Source organism: Bos taurus, chromosome 13 (genome assembly GCF_002263795.3).
Source record: "Bos taurus isolate L1 Dominette 01449 registration number 42190680 breed Hereford chromosome 13, ARS-UCD2.0, whole genome shotgun sequence".
In the NCBI taxonomy this organism is placed as follows: domain Eukaryota; kingdom Metazoa; phylum Chordata; class Mammalia; order Artiodactyla; family Bovidae; genus Bos; species Bos taurus.
The window spans coordinates 63,559,652-63,577,556 of NC_037340.1; the positions used below are offsets into that span (position 1 = coordinate 63,559,652).

The 17,905-nt window shown below is 42.5% G+C and overlaps 1 pseudogene; it reads left to right on the forward strand.

The window, feature by feature from the left end:
* Positions 1–2,622: 2,622 nt before the first annotated feature.
* LOC132346858 (craniofacial development protein 2-like) lies at positions 2,623–3,517 on the forward strand (annotated as a pseudogene).
* Positions 3,518–17,905: the final 14,388 nt, after the last annotated feature.

A 17,905-nucleotide genomic window follows, 5' to 3' on the forward strand; every position in this document is an offset into this window, starting at 1 on the left:
CCTGATCCATTTTAAGAGTAAATCACTTTCTCTATAAAACAAACAGACATACCACTGATGAGGCTGAAAGTAACAAGGGGAATTTTTAATTACTGAATTACAATAGCAAATATTCCATAAGCATCGAGAGCAAAACAAAGAAGTGGTAATAATTGACTGAGAAACTTAAATTCGAAGCAGTAGCACTTTTCCCAGGCAGAGGGTATGCATGTGAGCCAAGCTCCCAGTCCTGTGGCAATCCAGAATGACTGGTAGCACACTGCTGTCTTCTTAACACATCTCTGTGGTGGGGGTAGGGGCAAGGATCTTATCTATTGCCTAGGCATGGCTTTAGGATCAAGACTATCTATTCCAGCCAACATTCTAGCCAGTTTCACCACTGACAATGTATTTCTAAGGTAGTCTTCTTGAGTGCAATGACAGTTTTCTGACAAATGGGGAAAGTCCACAGATAAAAATTATGTAAGCAGAATCTGGTACATAGAAAAGATTCTCCTCTGCTTTGGTTTCTTCCTGGTTCTTGTAGTCAGTCTGGATCTTTCTCTCTAGAAATGTTAAGTTATATTTTTTTCTTCAGTGTCATACTCTGGGATACTGAGTTAATTTATTCCAATTTAATTTAATGAGCACTTTCAATATGCAAAACAATATGGTTGTTACTTAAAGGAAATAAACATGAATAAGAAAGGATTCCTTCAAAGAGTTGAGAGTCATGTAAATTATTATCTAGGCTATAGACCTGGTAATGTCGTGTTCTGTGACAAGTAAGAGCTATATAGGGAAGCCAGATACATGGTCTAGTACATTCTACCCCTTAAGATTAAAATCACTGCTATCTCCAAGGTTCTGGGCTGGGTTATATTAATGAAGAGTCCTAGTCATGTTTACTAATAGGGTTTTCCCAGAAATGAACCTGCAAGTGTTCTCTGAAGTGGGACTGAATTCAGACACAGGATCTATTAGTCTTATCATTGTGACCTAGGATCTAAGAAAAAGAGATGAATCCCTGTGATTTCGTATTACCCAACTTCTTTCCCAGAGGTACCCCTGAGGTACCAACCCAAACTTCACCCTGCCAGCTAAGCAAGAGGTGAGGCAGGTGAATAGATTCTCTCTAAAATGCACAGGAAGCCGAAATTCCCTTTCAGCTAAGGGAACTGAAATTCATTGAGCATCTATCATATATTGATGTTACACATATATTTCATTTAAAGTTCATGTTATCACTTGAGAGTATCATTGCCCCCATTTTATATCTGAGGAAACTGAGGCCTAAAGAGGTTAAATAACTTGCCCAAGGCCACAAAGCTAGTAAGTAGTGTTGATTCAACTTGGAGAATGGCCCTGGATGGAGACATAATTCAGAAATCTGCTGAGTCCTGGCTCTGCCAGGAATCTGTCATGGCTAAGTGATATTTCAAATTATCAAACTGCTCCAAAGCCACAGACAGGAAGCTGCCACATAGCACACTCTACTCCAGACAACATCTGAAAGTCAGTTTCACCAAATCCTTTTGGTCTCCAAAATCCAGTTTTTTTGCACCTTAATTTTAGGATACTTCCAGATTAGATATGTGATAGCTCAGTTGCCATAAAGCAAAATAACTCACCCCAGGGAAGCTCCTGCTGAATTGGCAATGCTCTGGGAGGTGGAGATCCTTGAGGCAGGGGGAAGCCAGAGAGCAGGAGACTATAGAGGCCCCTTAGCCCTGAAAGCACTGAAGACCCAGGAGGCCAGGCAAAGTGGTCAGAGGAGTGGCCCCACAGCTGGTGGTCATTAACAGGGTTGCATGAAAAGCAGCGGGAAGGCAGGGGAGGGTTTTGGTCAGCCTGCCAAAAGTTACTGAACCAAATCATGGACCCTCAGTTCCCTGACCCTTCCCATTCAGCAATTTCCACAGGTAAGTCCAAAGGGGAACTGCTTTAGGAATCCGATAATTTAATTCTGCCTTGCTGATATAAGGATATGGAAAGGTTGTTGCTGAACCACGAAAGTAGCTGGGATTTTTGGCCTCTGGAGGAGAATTCAATCTGGGGCCAAAGACAAAGCTTGATTGCTCAGAGCTTTTAGTAATAAAGTTTTATTAAAGTATAAAACAGATAGAGGAGCTATCCCACATTGAAGGTCAGGAAGGGCGGCGGTGAGGAGATACCCCTTGTCCAAGGTAAGGAGCAATGGCTGCGCTTTGCTGGAGCAGCCGTGAAGACATACCCCACGCCCAAGGTAAGAGAAACCCAAGTAAGACAGTAGGTGTTGCAAGAGGGCATCAGAGGGCAAACGCACTGAAACGATACTCACAGAAAACTAGTCAATGTAATCACACTAGGACCACAGCCTTGTCTAACTCAATAAAACTAAGCCATGCCCGTGGGGCAACCCAAGATGGGCGGGTCATGGTGGAGAGATTTGACAGAATGTGGTCCACCGGAGAAGGGAATGGCAAACCACTTTAGTATTCTTGCCTTGAGAACCCCGTGAACAGTATGAAAAGGCAAAATGATAGGATACTGAAAGAGGAACTCCCCAGGTCAGTAGGTGCCCAATATGCTACTGGAGATCAGTGGAGAAATAACTCCAGAAAGAATGAAGGGATGGAGTCAAAGCAAAAACAATACCCAGCTGTGGATGTGACTGGTGATAGAAGCAAGGTCCGATGCTGTAAAGAGCAATATTGCATAGGAACCTGCAATGTCAGATCGATGAATCAAGGCAAATTGGAAGTGGTCAAACAAGAGATGGCAAGAGTGAATGTCAACATTCTAGGAATCAGCAAACTGAAATGGACTGGAATGGGTGAATTTAACTCTGATGACCATTATATCTACTACTGTGGGCAGGAATCCCTCAGAAGAAATGGAGTGGCCATCATGGTCAACAAAAGAGTCCGAAATGCAGTACTCGGATGCAATCTCAAACACGACAGAATGATCTCTGTTCGTTTCCAAGGCAAACCATTCAGTATCACAGTAATCCAAGTTTATGCCCCAACCAGTAAGGCTGAAGAAGCTGAAGTTGAACGGTTCTATGAAGACCTACAAGACCTTTAAGAACTAACACCCAAAAAAGATGTCCTTTTCATTATAGGGGACTGGAATGCAAAAGTAGGAAGTCAAGAAACACCTGGAGTAACAGGCAAATTTGGCCTTGGAATACGGAATGAAGCAGAGCAAAGACTAATAGAGTTTTGCCAAGAAAATGCACTGGTCATAGCAAACACCCTCTTTCAACAACACAAGAGAAGACTCTACACATGGACATCACCAGATGGTCAACACCGAAATCAGATTGATTATATTCTTTGCAGCCAAAGATGGAGAAGCTCTATACAGTCAGCAAAAACAAGACCAGGAGCTGACTGTGGCTCAGATCATGAACTCCTTATTGCCAAATTAAGACTGAAATTGAAGAAAGTAGGGAAAACCACTAGACCATTCAGGTATGACCTAAATCAAATCCCTTATGATATACAGTGGAAGTGAGAAATAGATTTAAGGGCCTAGATCTGATAGATAGAGTGCCTGATGAACTATGGACAGAGGTTCGTGACATTGTACAGGAGACAGGGATCAAGACCATTCCCATAGAAAAGGAATGCAAAAAAGCAAAATGGCTGTCTGGGGAGGCCTTACAAATAGCTGTGAAAAGAAGAGAAGCGAAAAGCAAAGGAGAAAAGGAAAGATATAAGCATCTGAATGCAGAGTTCCAAAGAATAGCAAGAAGAGATAAGAAAGCCTTCTTCAGTGATCAATGCAAAGAAATAGAGGAAAACAACAGAATGGGAAAGACTAGAGATCTCTTCAAGAAAATCAGAGACACCAAAGGAACATTTCATGCAAAGATGAGCTCGATAAAGGACAGAAATGGTATGGACCTAACAGAAGCAGAAGATATTAAGAAGAGATGACAAGACTACACAGAAGAACTGTACAAAAAAGATCTTCATGACCCAGATAATCACGATGGTGTGATCACTGACCTAGAGTCAGACATGCTGGAATGTGAAGTCAAGTGGGCCTTAGAAAGCATCACTACGAACAAAGCTAGTGGAGGTGATGGAATTCCAGTTGAGCTATTCCAAATCCTGAAAGATGATGCTGTGAAAGTGCTGCACTCAATATGCCAGCAAATTTGGAAAACTCAGCAGTGGCCACAGGACTGGAAAAGGTCAGTTTTCATTCCAATCCCAAAGAAAGGCAATGCCAAAGAATGCTCAAACTACCGCACAATTGCATTCATCTCACACGCTAGTAAAGTAATGCTCAAAATTCTCCAAGCCAGGCTTCAGCAATATGTGAACCGTGAACTTCCTGATGTTCAAGCTGGTTTTAGAAATGGCAGAGGAACCAGAGATCAAATTGCCAACATCTGCTGGATCATAGAAAAAGCAAGAGAGTTCCAGAAAAACATCTATTTCTGCTTTATTGACTATGCCAAAGACTTTGAGTGTGTGGATCACAATAAACTGTGGAAAATTCTTCAAGATATGGGAATCCTAGACCACCTGACCTGCCTCTTGAGAAATTTGTATGCAGGTCAGGAAGCAACAGTTAGAACTGGACATGGAACAACAGACTGGTTCCAAATAGAAAAAGGAGTTCGTTAAGGCTGTGTATTGTCACCCTGTTTATTTAACTTATATGCAGAGTACATCATGAGAAATGCTGGACTGGAAGAAGCACAAGCTGGAATCAAGATTGCCAGGAGAAATATCAATAACCTCAGATATGCAGATGACAGCACCCTTATGGCAGAAAGTGAAGAGGAACTAAAAAGCCTCTTGATGAAGGTGAAAGAGGAGAATGAAAAAGTTGGCTTAAAGCTCAACATTCAGAAAACAAAGATCATGGCATCTGGTCCCATCACTTCATGGGAAATAGATGGGGGAACAGTGGAAACAGCGTCAGACTTTATTTTTGTGTGCTCCAAAATCACTACAGATGGTGATTGCAGCCATGAAATTAAAAGACGCTTACTCCTTGGAAGGAAAGTTATGACCAACCTAGATGGCATATTGAAAAGCAGAGTCATTACTTTGCCAACAAAGGTCTGTCTAGTCAAGGCTATGGGTTTTCCAGTGGTCATGCATGGATGTGAGAGTTGGACTGTGAAGAAAGCTGAGTGCCGACGAATTGATGCTTTTGAACTGTGGTGTTGGAGAAGACTCTTGCGAGTCCCTTGGACTGCCGGGAGATCCAACCAGTCCATTCTGAGGGAGATCAGCCCTGGGATTTCTTTGGAGGGAATGATGCTAAAGCTGAAACTCCAGTACTTTGGCCACTTCATGTGAAGAGTTGACTCATTGGAAAAGACTCTGATGCTGGGAGGGATTGGGGGCAGGAGGAGAAGGGGATAACAGAGGATGAGGTGGCTGGATGGCATCACTGACTCGATGGACGTGAGTCTGAGTGAACTCCGGGAGTTGGTGATGGACAGGGAGGCCTGGCGTGCTGCGATTCATGGGGTCGCAAATAGTCGGACATGACTGAGCGACTGATCTGATCTGATCTGATCTGAAAAGAGATAGAGAAAGCTTCTGACATAGACCTCAGAAGGGGGCAGAAAGAGTGCCCACTTGCTAGTGTTAGCAATAACTTTTTAATTAGTTATTACAATGAATCAAAAGAATGTCTGGAGGTTGTAAAGATCTTACTAGACCCACTCCCATAATTTACATTTTTAAGATAACAGGATTCATTTCAGTTCAGTTCAGTTGCTCAGTCGTGTCCAACTCTTTGCGACCCCGTGAATTGCAGCACGCCAGGCCTCCCTGTCCATCACCAACTCCCGGAGTTCACTCAGACTCACGTCCATCGAGTCAGTGATGCCATCCAGCCACCTCATCCTCTGTCATCCCCTTCTCCTCCTGCCCCCAATCCCTCCCAGCATCAGAGTCTTTTCCAATGAGTCAACTCTTCACATGAGGTGGCCAAAGTACTGGAGTTTCAGCTTTAGCATCATTCCCTCCAAAGAAATCCCAGGGCTGATCTCCCTCAGAATGGACTGGTTGGATATCCTGGCAGTCCAAGAGACTCGCAAGAGTCTTCTCCAACACCACAGTTCAAAAGCATCAATTCTTCAGCGCTCAGCTTTCTTCACAGTCCAACTCTCACATCCATGCATGACCACTGGAAAACCCATAGCCTTGACTAGACAGACCTTTGTTGGCAAAGTAATGACTCTGCTTTTCAATATGCCATCTAGGTTGGTCATAACTTTCCTTCCAAGGAGTAAGCGTCTTTTAATTTCATGGCTGCAATCATCATCTGTAGTGATTTTGGAGCACACAAAAATAAAGTCTGACACTGTTTCCACTGTTCCCCCATCTATTTCCCATGAAGTGATGGGACCAGATGCCATGATCTTTGTTTTCTGAATGTTGAGCTTTAAGCCAACTTTTTTATTCTCCTCTTTCACCTTCATCAAGAGGCTTTTTAGTTCCTCTTCACTTTCTGCCATAAGGGTGCTGTCATCTGCATATCTGAGGTTATTGATATTTCTCCCGGCAATCTTGATTCCAGCTTGTGTTTCTTCCAGCCCAGCGTTTCTCATGATGTATTCTGCATAGAAGTTAAATAAACAGGGTGACAATATACAGCCTTGACGCACTCCTTTTCCTATTTGGAACCAGTCTGTTGTTCCATGTCCAGTTCTAACTGTTGCTTCCTGACCTGCATACAAATTTCTCAAGAGGCAGGTCAGGTGGTCTAGGATTCCCATATCTTGAAGAATTTTCCACAGTTTATTGTGATCCACACACTCAAAGTCTTTGGCATAGTCAATAAAGCAGAAATAGATGTTTTTCTGGAACTCTCTTGCTTTTTCTATGATCCAGCGGATGTTGGCAATTTGATCTCTGGTTCCTCTGCCTTTTCTTTTTTTTTTTTAAGTTTATTTTATTTTTAAACTTTAAAATATTGTATTAGTTTTGCCAAATATCAACATGAATCTGCCACAGGTATTCCCTTGTGTTCCCCATCCTGAACCCTCCTCCCTCGTCCCTCCCCATACCATCCCTCTGGGTCGTCCCAGTGCACTAGCCCCAAGCATCCAGTATCGTGCATCGAACCTGGACTGGCATCTCATTTCATACATGATATTTTACATGTTTCAATGCCATTCTCCCAAATCTTCCCACCCTCTCCCTCTCCCATAGAGACCATAAAACTGTTCTATACCTCAGTGTCTCTTTTGCTGTCTCGTACACAGGGTTATTGTTACCATCTTTCTAAATTCCAAATATATGCGTTATTATACTGTATTGGTGTTTTTCCTTCTGGCTTACTTCACTCTGTATAATAGGTTCCAGTTTCATCCACCTCATTAGAACTGATTCAAATGTTTTCTTTTTAATGGCTGAATAATACTCCATTGTGTATATGTACCACAGCTTTCTTATCCATTCATCTGCTGATGGGCATCTAGGTTGCTTCCATGTCCTGGCTATTATAAACAGTGCTGCGATGAACATTGGGGTACACGTGTCTCTTTCCATTCTGGTTTCCTCAGTGTGTATGCCCAGGAGTGGGGTTGCTGGATCATAAGGCAGTTCTATTTCCAGTTTTTTAAGGAATCTCCACACTGTTCTCCATAGTGGCTGTACTAGTTTGCATTCCCACCAACAGTGTAAGAGGGTTCCCTTTTCTCCACACCCTCTCCAGCATTTATTATTTGTAGACTTTTGGATTGCAGCCATTCTGACTGGCGTGAAATGGTACCTCATAGTGGTTTTGATTTGCATTTCTCTGATAATGAGTGATGTTGAGCATCTTTTCATGTGTTTGTTAGCCATCTGTATGTCTTCTTTGGAGAAATGTCTATTTAGTTCTTTGGCCCATTTTTTGATTGGGTCATTTATTTTTCTGGAGTTGAGCTGTAGGAGTTGCTTGTATATTTTTGAGATTAGTTGTTTGTTCGTTGCTTCATTTGCTATTATTTTCTCCCATTCTGAAGGCTGCCTTTTCACCTTGCTAATAGTTTCCTCTGTTGTGCAGAAGCTTTTAAGTTTAATTAGGTCCCATTTGTTTATTTTTGCTTTTATTTCCAATATTCTGGGAGGTGGGTCATAGAGGATCCTGCTGTGATGTATGTCAGAGAGTGTTTTGCCTATGTGCTCCTCTAGGAGTTTTATAGTTTCTGGTCTTACGTTGAGATCTTTAATCCATTTTGAGTTTATTTTTGTGTATGGTGTTAGAAAGTGTTCTAGTTTCATTCTTTTACAAGTGGTTGACCAGTTTTCCCAGCACCACTTGTTAAAGAGATTGTCTTTAATCCATTGTATATTCTTGCCTCCTTTGTCAAAGATAAGGTGTCCATATGTGCGTGGATTTATCTCTGGGCTTTCTATTTTGTTCCATTGATCAATATTTCTGTCTTTGTGCCAGTACCATACTGTCTTGATAACTGTGGCTTTGTAATAGAGCCTGAAGTCAGGTAGGTTGATTCCTCCAGTTCCATTCTTCTTTCTCAAGATAGCTTTGGCTATTCGAGGTTTTTTGTATTTCCATACAAATTGTGAAATTATTTGTTCTAGCTCTGTGAAGAATACCATTGGTAGCTTGATAGAGATTGCATTGAATCTATAAATTGCTTTGGGTAGTATACTCATTTTCACTATATTGATTCTTCCAATCCATGAACATGGTATATTTCTCCATCTATTAGTGTCCTCTTTGATTTCTTTCACCAGTGTTTTATAGTTTTCTATATATAGGTCTTTAGTTTCTTTAGGTAGATATATTCCTAAGTATTTTATTCTTTCCGTTGCAATGGTGAATGGAATTGTTTCCTTAATTTCTCTTTCTGTTTTCTCATTATTAGTGTATAGGAATGCAAGGGATTTCTGTGTGTTGATTTTATATCCTGCAACTTTACTATAATCATTGATTAGTTCTAGTAATTTTCTGGTGGAGTCTTTAGGGTTTTCTATGTAGAGGCTCATGTCATCTGCAAATAGTGAGAGTTTTACTTCTTCTTTTCCAATTTGGATTCCTTTTATTTCTTTTTCTGCTCTGATTGCTGTGGCCAAAACTTCCAAAACTATGTTGAATAGTAATGGTGAAAGTGGGCACCCTTGTCTTGTTCCTGACTTTAGAGGAAATGCTTTCAATTTTTCACCATTGAGGATAATGTTTGCTGTGGGTTTGTCATATATAACTTTTATTATGTTGAGGAGCTTGAACATCTGGAAGTTCACAGTTCACATACTGCTGAAGCCTGGCTTGGAGAATTTCGAGCGTTACTTTACTAGCGTGTGAGTTGAGTGCAATTGTGCAGTAGTTTGAGCATTCTTTGGCATTGCCTTTCTTTGGGATTGGAATGAAAACTGACCTTTTCCAGTCCTGTGGCCACTGCTGAGTTTTCCAATTTGCTGGCATATTGAGTGCAGCACTTTCATAGCATCATCTTTCAGGATTTGAAATAGCTCAACTGGATTCCATCACCTCCACTAGCTTTGTTTATAGTGATGCTTTCTAAGGCCCACTTGACTTCAGATTCCAGTATGTCTGGCTTTAGGTGAGTGACCACACCATCATGATTATCTGGGTCGTGAAGATCTTTTTTGTACAGTTCTGTGTATTCTTGCCACCTCTTCTTAATATCTTGTGCTTCTGTTAGGTCCATACCATTTCTGTCCTTTATTGAGCCCATCTTTGCATGAAATGTTCCCTTGGTATCTCTAATTTTCTTGAAGAGATCTCTAGTCTTTCCCATTCTGTTGTTTTCCTCTATTTCTTTGCATTGATTGATTGCTGAGGAAGGCTTTCTTATCTCTTCTTGCTATTCTTTGGAACTCTGCATTCAGATGCTTATATCTTTCCTTTTGTCCCTTGCTCTTCGCTTCTCTTCTTTTCACAGCTATTTGTAAGGCCTCCCCAGACAGCCATTTTGCTTTTTTTCATTTCTTTTCCATGGGATGGTCTTGATCCCTGTCTCCTGTACAATGTCATGAACCTCTGTCCATAGTTCATCAGGCAGTCTATCTATCAGATCTAGGCCCTTAAATCTATTTCTCACTTCCACTGTATAATCATAAGGGATTTGATTTAGGTCATACCTGAATGGTCTAGTGGTTTTCCCTACTTTCTTCAATTTCAGTCTGAATTTGGCAATAAGGAGTTCATGATCTGAGCCACAGTCAGCTCCTGGTCTTGTTTTTGCTGACTATATAGAGCCTCTCCATCTTTGGCTGCAAAGAAAATAATCAATCTGATTTCGGTGTTGACCATCTGGTGATGTCCATGTGTAGAGTCTTCTCTTGTGTTGTTGAAAGAGGGTGTTTGCCATGACCAGTGCATATTCTTGGCAAAACTCTATTAGTCTTTGCCCTGCTTCATTCCGTATTCCAAGGCCAAATTTGCCTATTACTCCAGGTGTTTCTTGACTTCCTACTTTTGCATTCCAGTCCCCTATAATGAAAAGGACATCTTTTTTGGATGTTTTATGTTTGGATGTTTTAGTTCTAAAAGGTCTTGTAGGTCTTCATAGAACCATTCAACTTCAGCTCCTTCAGCGTTACTGGTTGAGAGGAAGGTCAGATGCCCATAATTTACATTTTTAAGATAACAGGATTGGCCAGAAGGTTTTCAGGAAGGAGAAACTGTCCTCAAGCAGGATACCTTGTTATATAATCCTTAGTACAGAGTTTAAACTGAGTTGTTTGTTGTGTAATCATCAGTTCCAGGCTTAAAGATAAAAATGTTTTATGTGACTAACTCTAAGGAATGCAGAGGGAAAAAAAAGTTTGTCCTTTCCTCCTTCTTGAGAATTCCAGACCCCTATCTCCTCCTCTAGAACCCCAGACCCCTCTCTCCTTGGGGATCCCCGGACTTCTTGTCAACCTGCCTAGGAATTGACTCTCTCAGTATCAAAAAGGACAAACTTTTTTTGTCTCAAATTTCCCAAACTGCTTTGGAGAGATTCAGATACTTTATTTTATTTTACAGATAGTAGTTACAGACTTTATGTATCCATCACTCATATCATCTGTGCAAAATCAAGAAGTACAAGCTTAGCATACCAGTCTCTTAGATATGAAAGGTAATGGAAGTCCCTTGTTGGTTTGTTTTCAGTGCGAGACCTAGCTGGAGCACATCACTTACTGTAAATGACTTTGCAAGGGGAAGCTACCTTGGAGTAGTTTTACCACTTGAAAATGAGATAGGACCATTGCAAAAGTAAATAAAAATCAATAATCAAAAGCCGGATCCTAAGTCTAAGAGAAGAAAAAAATCACCTTAGAAGTGATTCTACTCTTTCAGTGCACGGCATTTCCACTGTCCATCTGCGTTTGCTCTACAGCCCTCTTTCTGGGTCCAGGCCAGCCTCGGTGCCTCCTGCTGACCCAGGCATTCAGGAAGAAGAAAATGCTGTTACTGCCTTGTTTCTGCCTCTGGAAAGGATGCCTTTCCTCCTCGCCTGCAGGTCTTCCTCAGGTGGGACTAATGGACTCCTGCCTTCAGGATATACAGAGGCATCTCATCTGAGTGATCTCATCTGTTTCCCTGGTTTTATTTATAAGCTATATACCAGTGACACCCAAATCTGCATGTCTAGCTTAAAGCCCTCCCCAGAACTTTGGGCTTCCTTGGTGGTTCAGATGGTAAAGAATCTGCCGGCAGCACGGGAGACCTGGGTTCGATCCCTGGAGAAGGGAATGGCAACCCACTCCAGTATTCTTGCCTGGAGAATCCCCATGGACAGAGGAGCCTGGTGGGCTATGGGCTACAGTCCATGGGGTCTCAAAGAGTCAGACATGACTAAGCATCTAAGTTCAGCAGAATTTTAGTTTTATTTCTAATAGATTCCTAGATATCTCTATTTCAGTGTATTCCACAGATATGGTAGAGTAAAAAGAACTCACCCCCCTTCCTTGCTCTTGCTCTGGAATTTAGCATCTATTAATAATTGGTGATACCATCAGCTACGCAGTCACCTAAACTAGACACTGGAGAGCCTTCCTTGATTTCCCTTTTGCCCTTACTCATCCCCTTGCATCCAAGGCCCTTGGTTCTGTTGCTTCTTCCCCAAACTTACTACTCCAAGTGCTCATTCATCTTTCCTCTGTATGATTCTGCTTTAACCTAGATTGTTTTCTCTGGTCTCTTTGTTTCCAAATGTGTCACATCAATCTACCCTCTGCTAGCACAATATTTGGGAATTAAATCTGACCATATGTCTCTCCTAAAACCTTTCAGCAACACTGCAGGATATGGTCCAGGTTCCTTAATCTGATACTTATAAGGCGCTCTCTGTCTGTTTCTCCTGACCTTTCGGCCCTTTCTGCCTGCACGTTTCCCTCCACATATTTGCTATCACTGGCCTTTCTGTCTGCACTGTGCTCTCCTTCTATTGTCAGTGCCCCAACCCCACATAGCTAAATCCTAGTCATCATGTAAGGTTCAACTCAGATCTCACTTCTGAGAAGCCTTCCCTGACTAGCCCCAACCCTTGGTCTGTTAGGTGCTGGCATACCTTATGAATACCTCTGTCAATACATAAACCTCATTTATTATTTCTATAATTATTTTATATTTATCTCTTCTTCTGGACTGTAAGCTCTTTGTAGGCAGAGACAATGTCTTTGTATTCACCATTTCTAGTATAGGTCATGGCATAAACTAAGCCTCCAATAATTGTTTGAATGACTGAATATCAGAAAAGTAGTCTCAGTTTAAAAAAAAATATGTATGTATGTATATTTATTTTGGGGTCTCTGCTGCTACGCACGGGCTTTCTCTAGTTGCGGCCTGTGGGGTCTCTACTCTCTAGTTGCAGTGGCTTCTCTTGTTGCGGAGCAGGGCTCTAGGGCATGTGGGCTTCAGTAGTTGTGTATGTGGGCTCAGAGTTCCAGCATGGCTTAATCATTCTGCAGCATGTGGGATTTTTCAGACCAGAAATCAAATCTGTGTTCCCTGCATTGGCAGTCCGATTCTTAACCACTGGAACATGACGGAAGTCCCCGAGCTTTGGTTTTTTTTTAAGTTTTCAACGGTAAAAACTGAAAAAGTATTTTAGCTAACCTCAGGTACTTAGCATTCTATTGCACTAAGTGCCTGCATTTTAGGTAGTGAACTGAATCGATTTCTCTGAATATATTTTAATTTTATGCTAAAAATTACATACTGATATTGAAAAAAGGTATTCCTTAAACATTCTAGTGCCCAATTTGATGACTGCTGTCTTGGGTTCTCTCCTTGTCTCCCCTCTATTGGGTTCCCAAAGAGTTCCAGCTGAGACACATGCACCTCAGATATTCTTCTCCCCAAACCAGAGCTCTGATGTGGCCACCTGGGGGCAATGCAGACTTGTGGAAGGACTTCACAGAGAGGCGCCTTGAGTCCTAGTGCTGAGCAGTGCTTGCGCGCCACTCTGCCCAGTTTCTTTTCCTCCCACTTTGACTCAGGCTTCCACTGAACTGACTTGTCAGTGCCCCAGCCCCACATAGCTAAATCCTAGTCATCATGTAAGGTTCAACTCAAATCTCACTTCTTCTTGAGAGGGGACTTGAGGAGGGGACTGGAATAGGTGATCAGGTGTGAGACGCACTCACAGAGCCTCTCCAACTCCTGAGAGGCAGGGTTAAACAAATCAAGCTGGAGGTTTCTTTGAGCCAGGGAACCAGGAAAGTGTGGAGGCTGGTGTTAAACACTGTCTAACAGGTATAACTTTGTTCCATGATGTGCAGGTCATAAAAATGTCACATTTCTTTAGTTCTCTAAAATATTCTTGGCTCCTATCTACCAGTGGGCAGAAAACCCAGTCTTGGTCCTCTTTTCAGGAGCTCACAGGTATTTCAGAGACGTCTCTCAGTCAGTGCCATTCACCGTTGGAGTTCTTTGCCCATATCAATTGTCTATTCTAGGACCCTTTCTGTAGGCCTAATTGGGGCATGAGACTCCCAAAGAGCAGTGCTTCTGGTCACCTCTTAGCACACAGTCATCCCCATTCAAGGTCCTGCTGTGCCAGGGGTCTGTGGGAGGGCGGGAGTAGGACCTAGCCACACAAGGAGACCATGGTGCTCCCTAGCTTAAGCGCCAGGCTCAGGAAATTCTCTCTCCTCTAATCCTAAGAGCCCTTCTTTGTGTCAGAAAAAAACAACTTGATCCCCTCTGAGACCTGGGCTGATTTCAAAAACAAAAGTCTGTTAGATTTTATTTTTTCTAAGGCAAATGAAGCTCCAGCACAAAAGGCCCTGAGTCATTCTTTGGGGGTGGCAAGCGTAGGAGAAGATAGGAATGGTTCATTCTTCCACAAAGAACCGAAGTGGCTGACACCACGGAAAATAAGATAGTTAATTCCTCAAGCAGGTTAGCCTGTCAAACACTAAAGCATTGCTTACTTCATTCTTTGTTCCTGGAGTATGGAGCCTCTCCGAGAAGAGGCAGTAGGTTGTTTGGCAGGTAGAGATCCACACTGAACATGTACTGGCCTTGTGGTGACCCAAGGACAAAACAGCAGATGAGACCAAGGAGTCTTGGAATGCAAGAGCAGATAAAAATACTTCTTGAGCTGGCCCACTGTTCTAACAGCGTCTCCCACTCTAATAAACTTTATTTCCCTCTCATTCTGTCTCATGTCTGGAAATTCTTTTCCAACCTGTGCATGGACCACGACAGACCTCAGACTGGGAAGTGCTTTAGGCTGAAAGTAAGCACCAAATCTGGGCTCCCTCATCTTCTGCGTAGGTCCCAGGTTAACTAGGGAGGATGGAGCTGGCACTCCCAAGTTCTAGTTCCCTGGACTGGCCTCATTCGGACCTTCCCATTTCCTGATCTCTGGAAGGGGTTTGAATAACCTATGAGAGAATTACCCTAAGGCCACATCTAACCCTTGAATAATGAACTGCATAATGGAATAACAGAGCAGTCTTGATTACTGATTTCTTTTGTGTAAATTTTTATTTTTTGATATCTAATTAAAATATCCTTATTTTTGATTATTGAGATTTTTGGAACCCCCGTAAATTTAACACCTTAGATGCATGCCCTGCTTGTCTCACCCTGGCCTGTCTACTGGCAGCTGCCCCTGCCTGAGCCACCTTGAGCCCTTGTAGTTCATTCATGGGATGTAACCTGAGCCTAGCTATGTGTGAGACCAAGGATGGGACCCTGGCATTTCACTCTGACCTTGGGTGAGAGTAAGGGGCCTAGCATCCTTGGCTAATATTTCTCCCAGACTCTCAGCTGGACTGTATTGAAGTGACACCTGTAAGGTGCAATGAGACCTCTGGGCATTGAGCCAAGAGTCCTGTGATTCTTTTTTTTATCATAGATAGAGAGAATTTATTAATATACCACTATTCATCAGGGGTCATATGAGGATCTAAGAATTTCAGAAAATCTAGGTTGCTCTGATTTAAGTCCACATTCTTTAATGTGGTGCATAAGAAGGCCAGCCCTTCACCACTGCATCTCATCTGCCTCATATCTAGCCATTCCCCCATGTATACTATATTCTTGTCACAGGGAGCTGTTTGGTCTGCTTGTTGTTTTCCAAGCATAAGTACTTTCACGCCTCCATGCCTTTGCTCATGCTGTTTCCTTGCCTGGAATACCTTTTTTTCCTTCCTCTCTCCTTGATAAATTCTTTACTTATCTTCAAGGCCCAAATCAAATGTCATCTCCTCTGTAGTTTCCACTAATATGTTCCCCTTATTGAAGTTCACTCACACGCTTCATAGGCAAGGCAATGGCACCCCACTCCAGTACTCTTGCCTGGAAAATCCCGTGGATGGAGGAGCCTGGTGGGCTGCAGTCCATGGGGTCGTAAGAATCGGACACGACTGAAGCGACTTAGCAGAAGCAGCAGCACGCTCCTGATAGCCCCCATCCCAATTTCATGTATCTGTTTTTTATGTCTCTTTATAAGATGATGAACTTAGTGAATGACTTGAAAGAGTGACTCCTGAGGTTGCTTCCTCTCCCCCTCATCTTCATTCATTCTCCCTGTCCTATAACTTCATTCATCTTTGTATCCACAGCACTTAGCATAATGCTTGGCACGTAGGAAATACTTAAACATATGATGAAAGCTGCAAGGCAAAATGTGGTTCCTTTATTTTCACTTTCTATTTCCACTTCTCAGGAGATTTTGGTTACTGCTCTCAATTTCCTCCTCTGATCATTTCTGTTCTTTCTGACCGTATGCATCCCATCCCAATTTTACCTAGCTTTCTGGAGCTAGCTCTCCCAACCCACTCCATCCATTTATTCTGCAAGTCAGCACATACTTATTGAACACCTGCTTTTCTGCAGGCACTATTCTAGGCATTGAGGATACAGCAGTGACCAAGATAGATGGGGTACTTCCATGGAGCTTACGTTATTGAAAAACTGAACTAAAACGAGTAACAAGATAATTTCAGATAATGATGAGGTTTAGAAAGGAAGTAAAGTGATGTGACAGGGTGTAAAGAGAAGTTAGGTAAGTCCTCTCTGACGAGGAGACACTGAAATCTGGAGGAAAGAAGAAGGCAATAGGGGTATCTGCAGAAAAAAATTTCAAGTTAGAAATATCAGTAAGTGCACAGGCCTAGAGACAAGATCAAATGACTGAAAATTGTAAAGCATTATATAAAGAACAAAATGATTAAGGCTTTCCTTAGACTGTCAGTATCCTTTCATTCCTTTCACAACAGAGTAGCTTCAGTCCCTTCTGAGAAGTGGTTGACTTCTCCTAACCTCCACCTTTTCTACCACTCATATCACAGAATTTTCTTCCACTGAATCCCATTGAAATTCATCTGACTGAAGTACCAACCCATGGTATTAGATGCTTTGTGTGGTCCCTTTTGAGGCACTTCTCTCCTCCATCACCTCCAGAAGCACTAAGTGCTGCTCTCCCATCTCCAGGAAAGGTTTACCTCACAGGAACACTCAAACAGAAATCCGGGGGTGGGGATCGGGGGCAGCATTAAGGAGGAAAGGTCAGTTCTCTGGACAGACATCCACAAGTGGGAGAGCCTGGCATCCACTTTTGTGAATCCCAGGAGTGTCTCCTCATCCCCTTTGTTACCTTTTCTCTAAACTGTGTGTTGCCTTCCACTGGGCTGCCAAGTCCAGCTGGTGAGGGAGTCCAAAAGAGCTGGCCTCCTCTCTTAGATGCCAGAGCAGCTGCTTAAAAAAGCCGAAGGGCTTCCTGCTGCTAGAGACATGAAACACTCTCAATAAGCCAGGAGCCAGAATCAAAACCATATGGTTTGCTTTGCAGAAAAGATCACAGGGCCTGAAAAATTAGAGGAAGGAGGGCCAGCCAGGGGACAAGTTTTGGGAGTAAGGTGGGTGCACCTATCCCATTCCTAGCAACCCTACACTCACTAGTATAGCCCCCTACCCTGCCACCTAAGGGTACTTCTGTCCTTGGACTCCTGGCCCATTTGGACTTTCTTCAGGCCCAGATTGACAGAAGTTCTAACAATAAAGTTCAGAAGAATGAGATTATATCCTCTCCCTGGAACATCTTGGTCTCTTAAAGTCCTCCTGACCAGATGCCCCTCAAATGAAAACTGTCCCCGTTTACTCTTATCTCTAAGGAGCCAACATACCTCACACCTTAAACATATTAAACTAGCAGTCTTTTATCTGGTTGTTTCCTGTGAATCTAAATAGATACAGGGTCTCTAAGATTTTTCTCAGATTTTTAAACTTATCTTAGGTTTTTCCCAAGTTCTCCTGAGGTAGATCCATAAGCATTAAAAAGAAATTCATACTCAATGACTCCTTTTAAAAGGATAAGCTGCTGCTGCTAAATCACTTCAGTCGTGTTCGACTCTGTGTGACACCATAGATGGCCTCCCACCAGGCCAAAGTACCAGCTATATGGTCATAATGTGGGAGCCTGGATTTAGATGTGCTTTTGGGCTTGAAACATCAGAGCTCTGCTAGTTCCAACAGGTTCCTGTCCTTC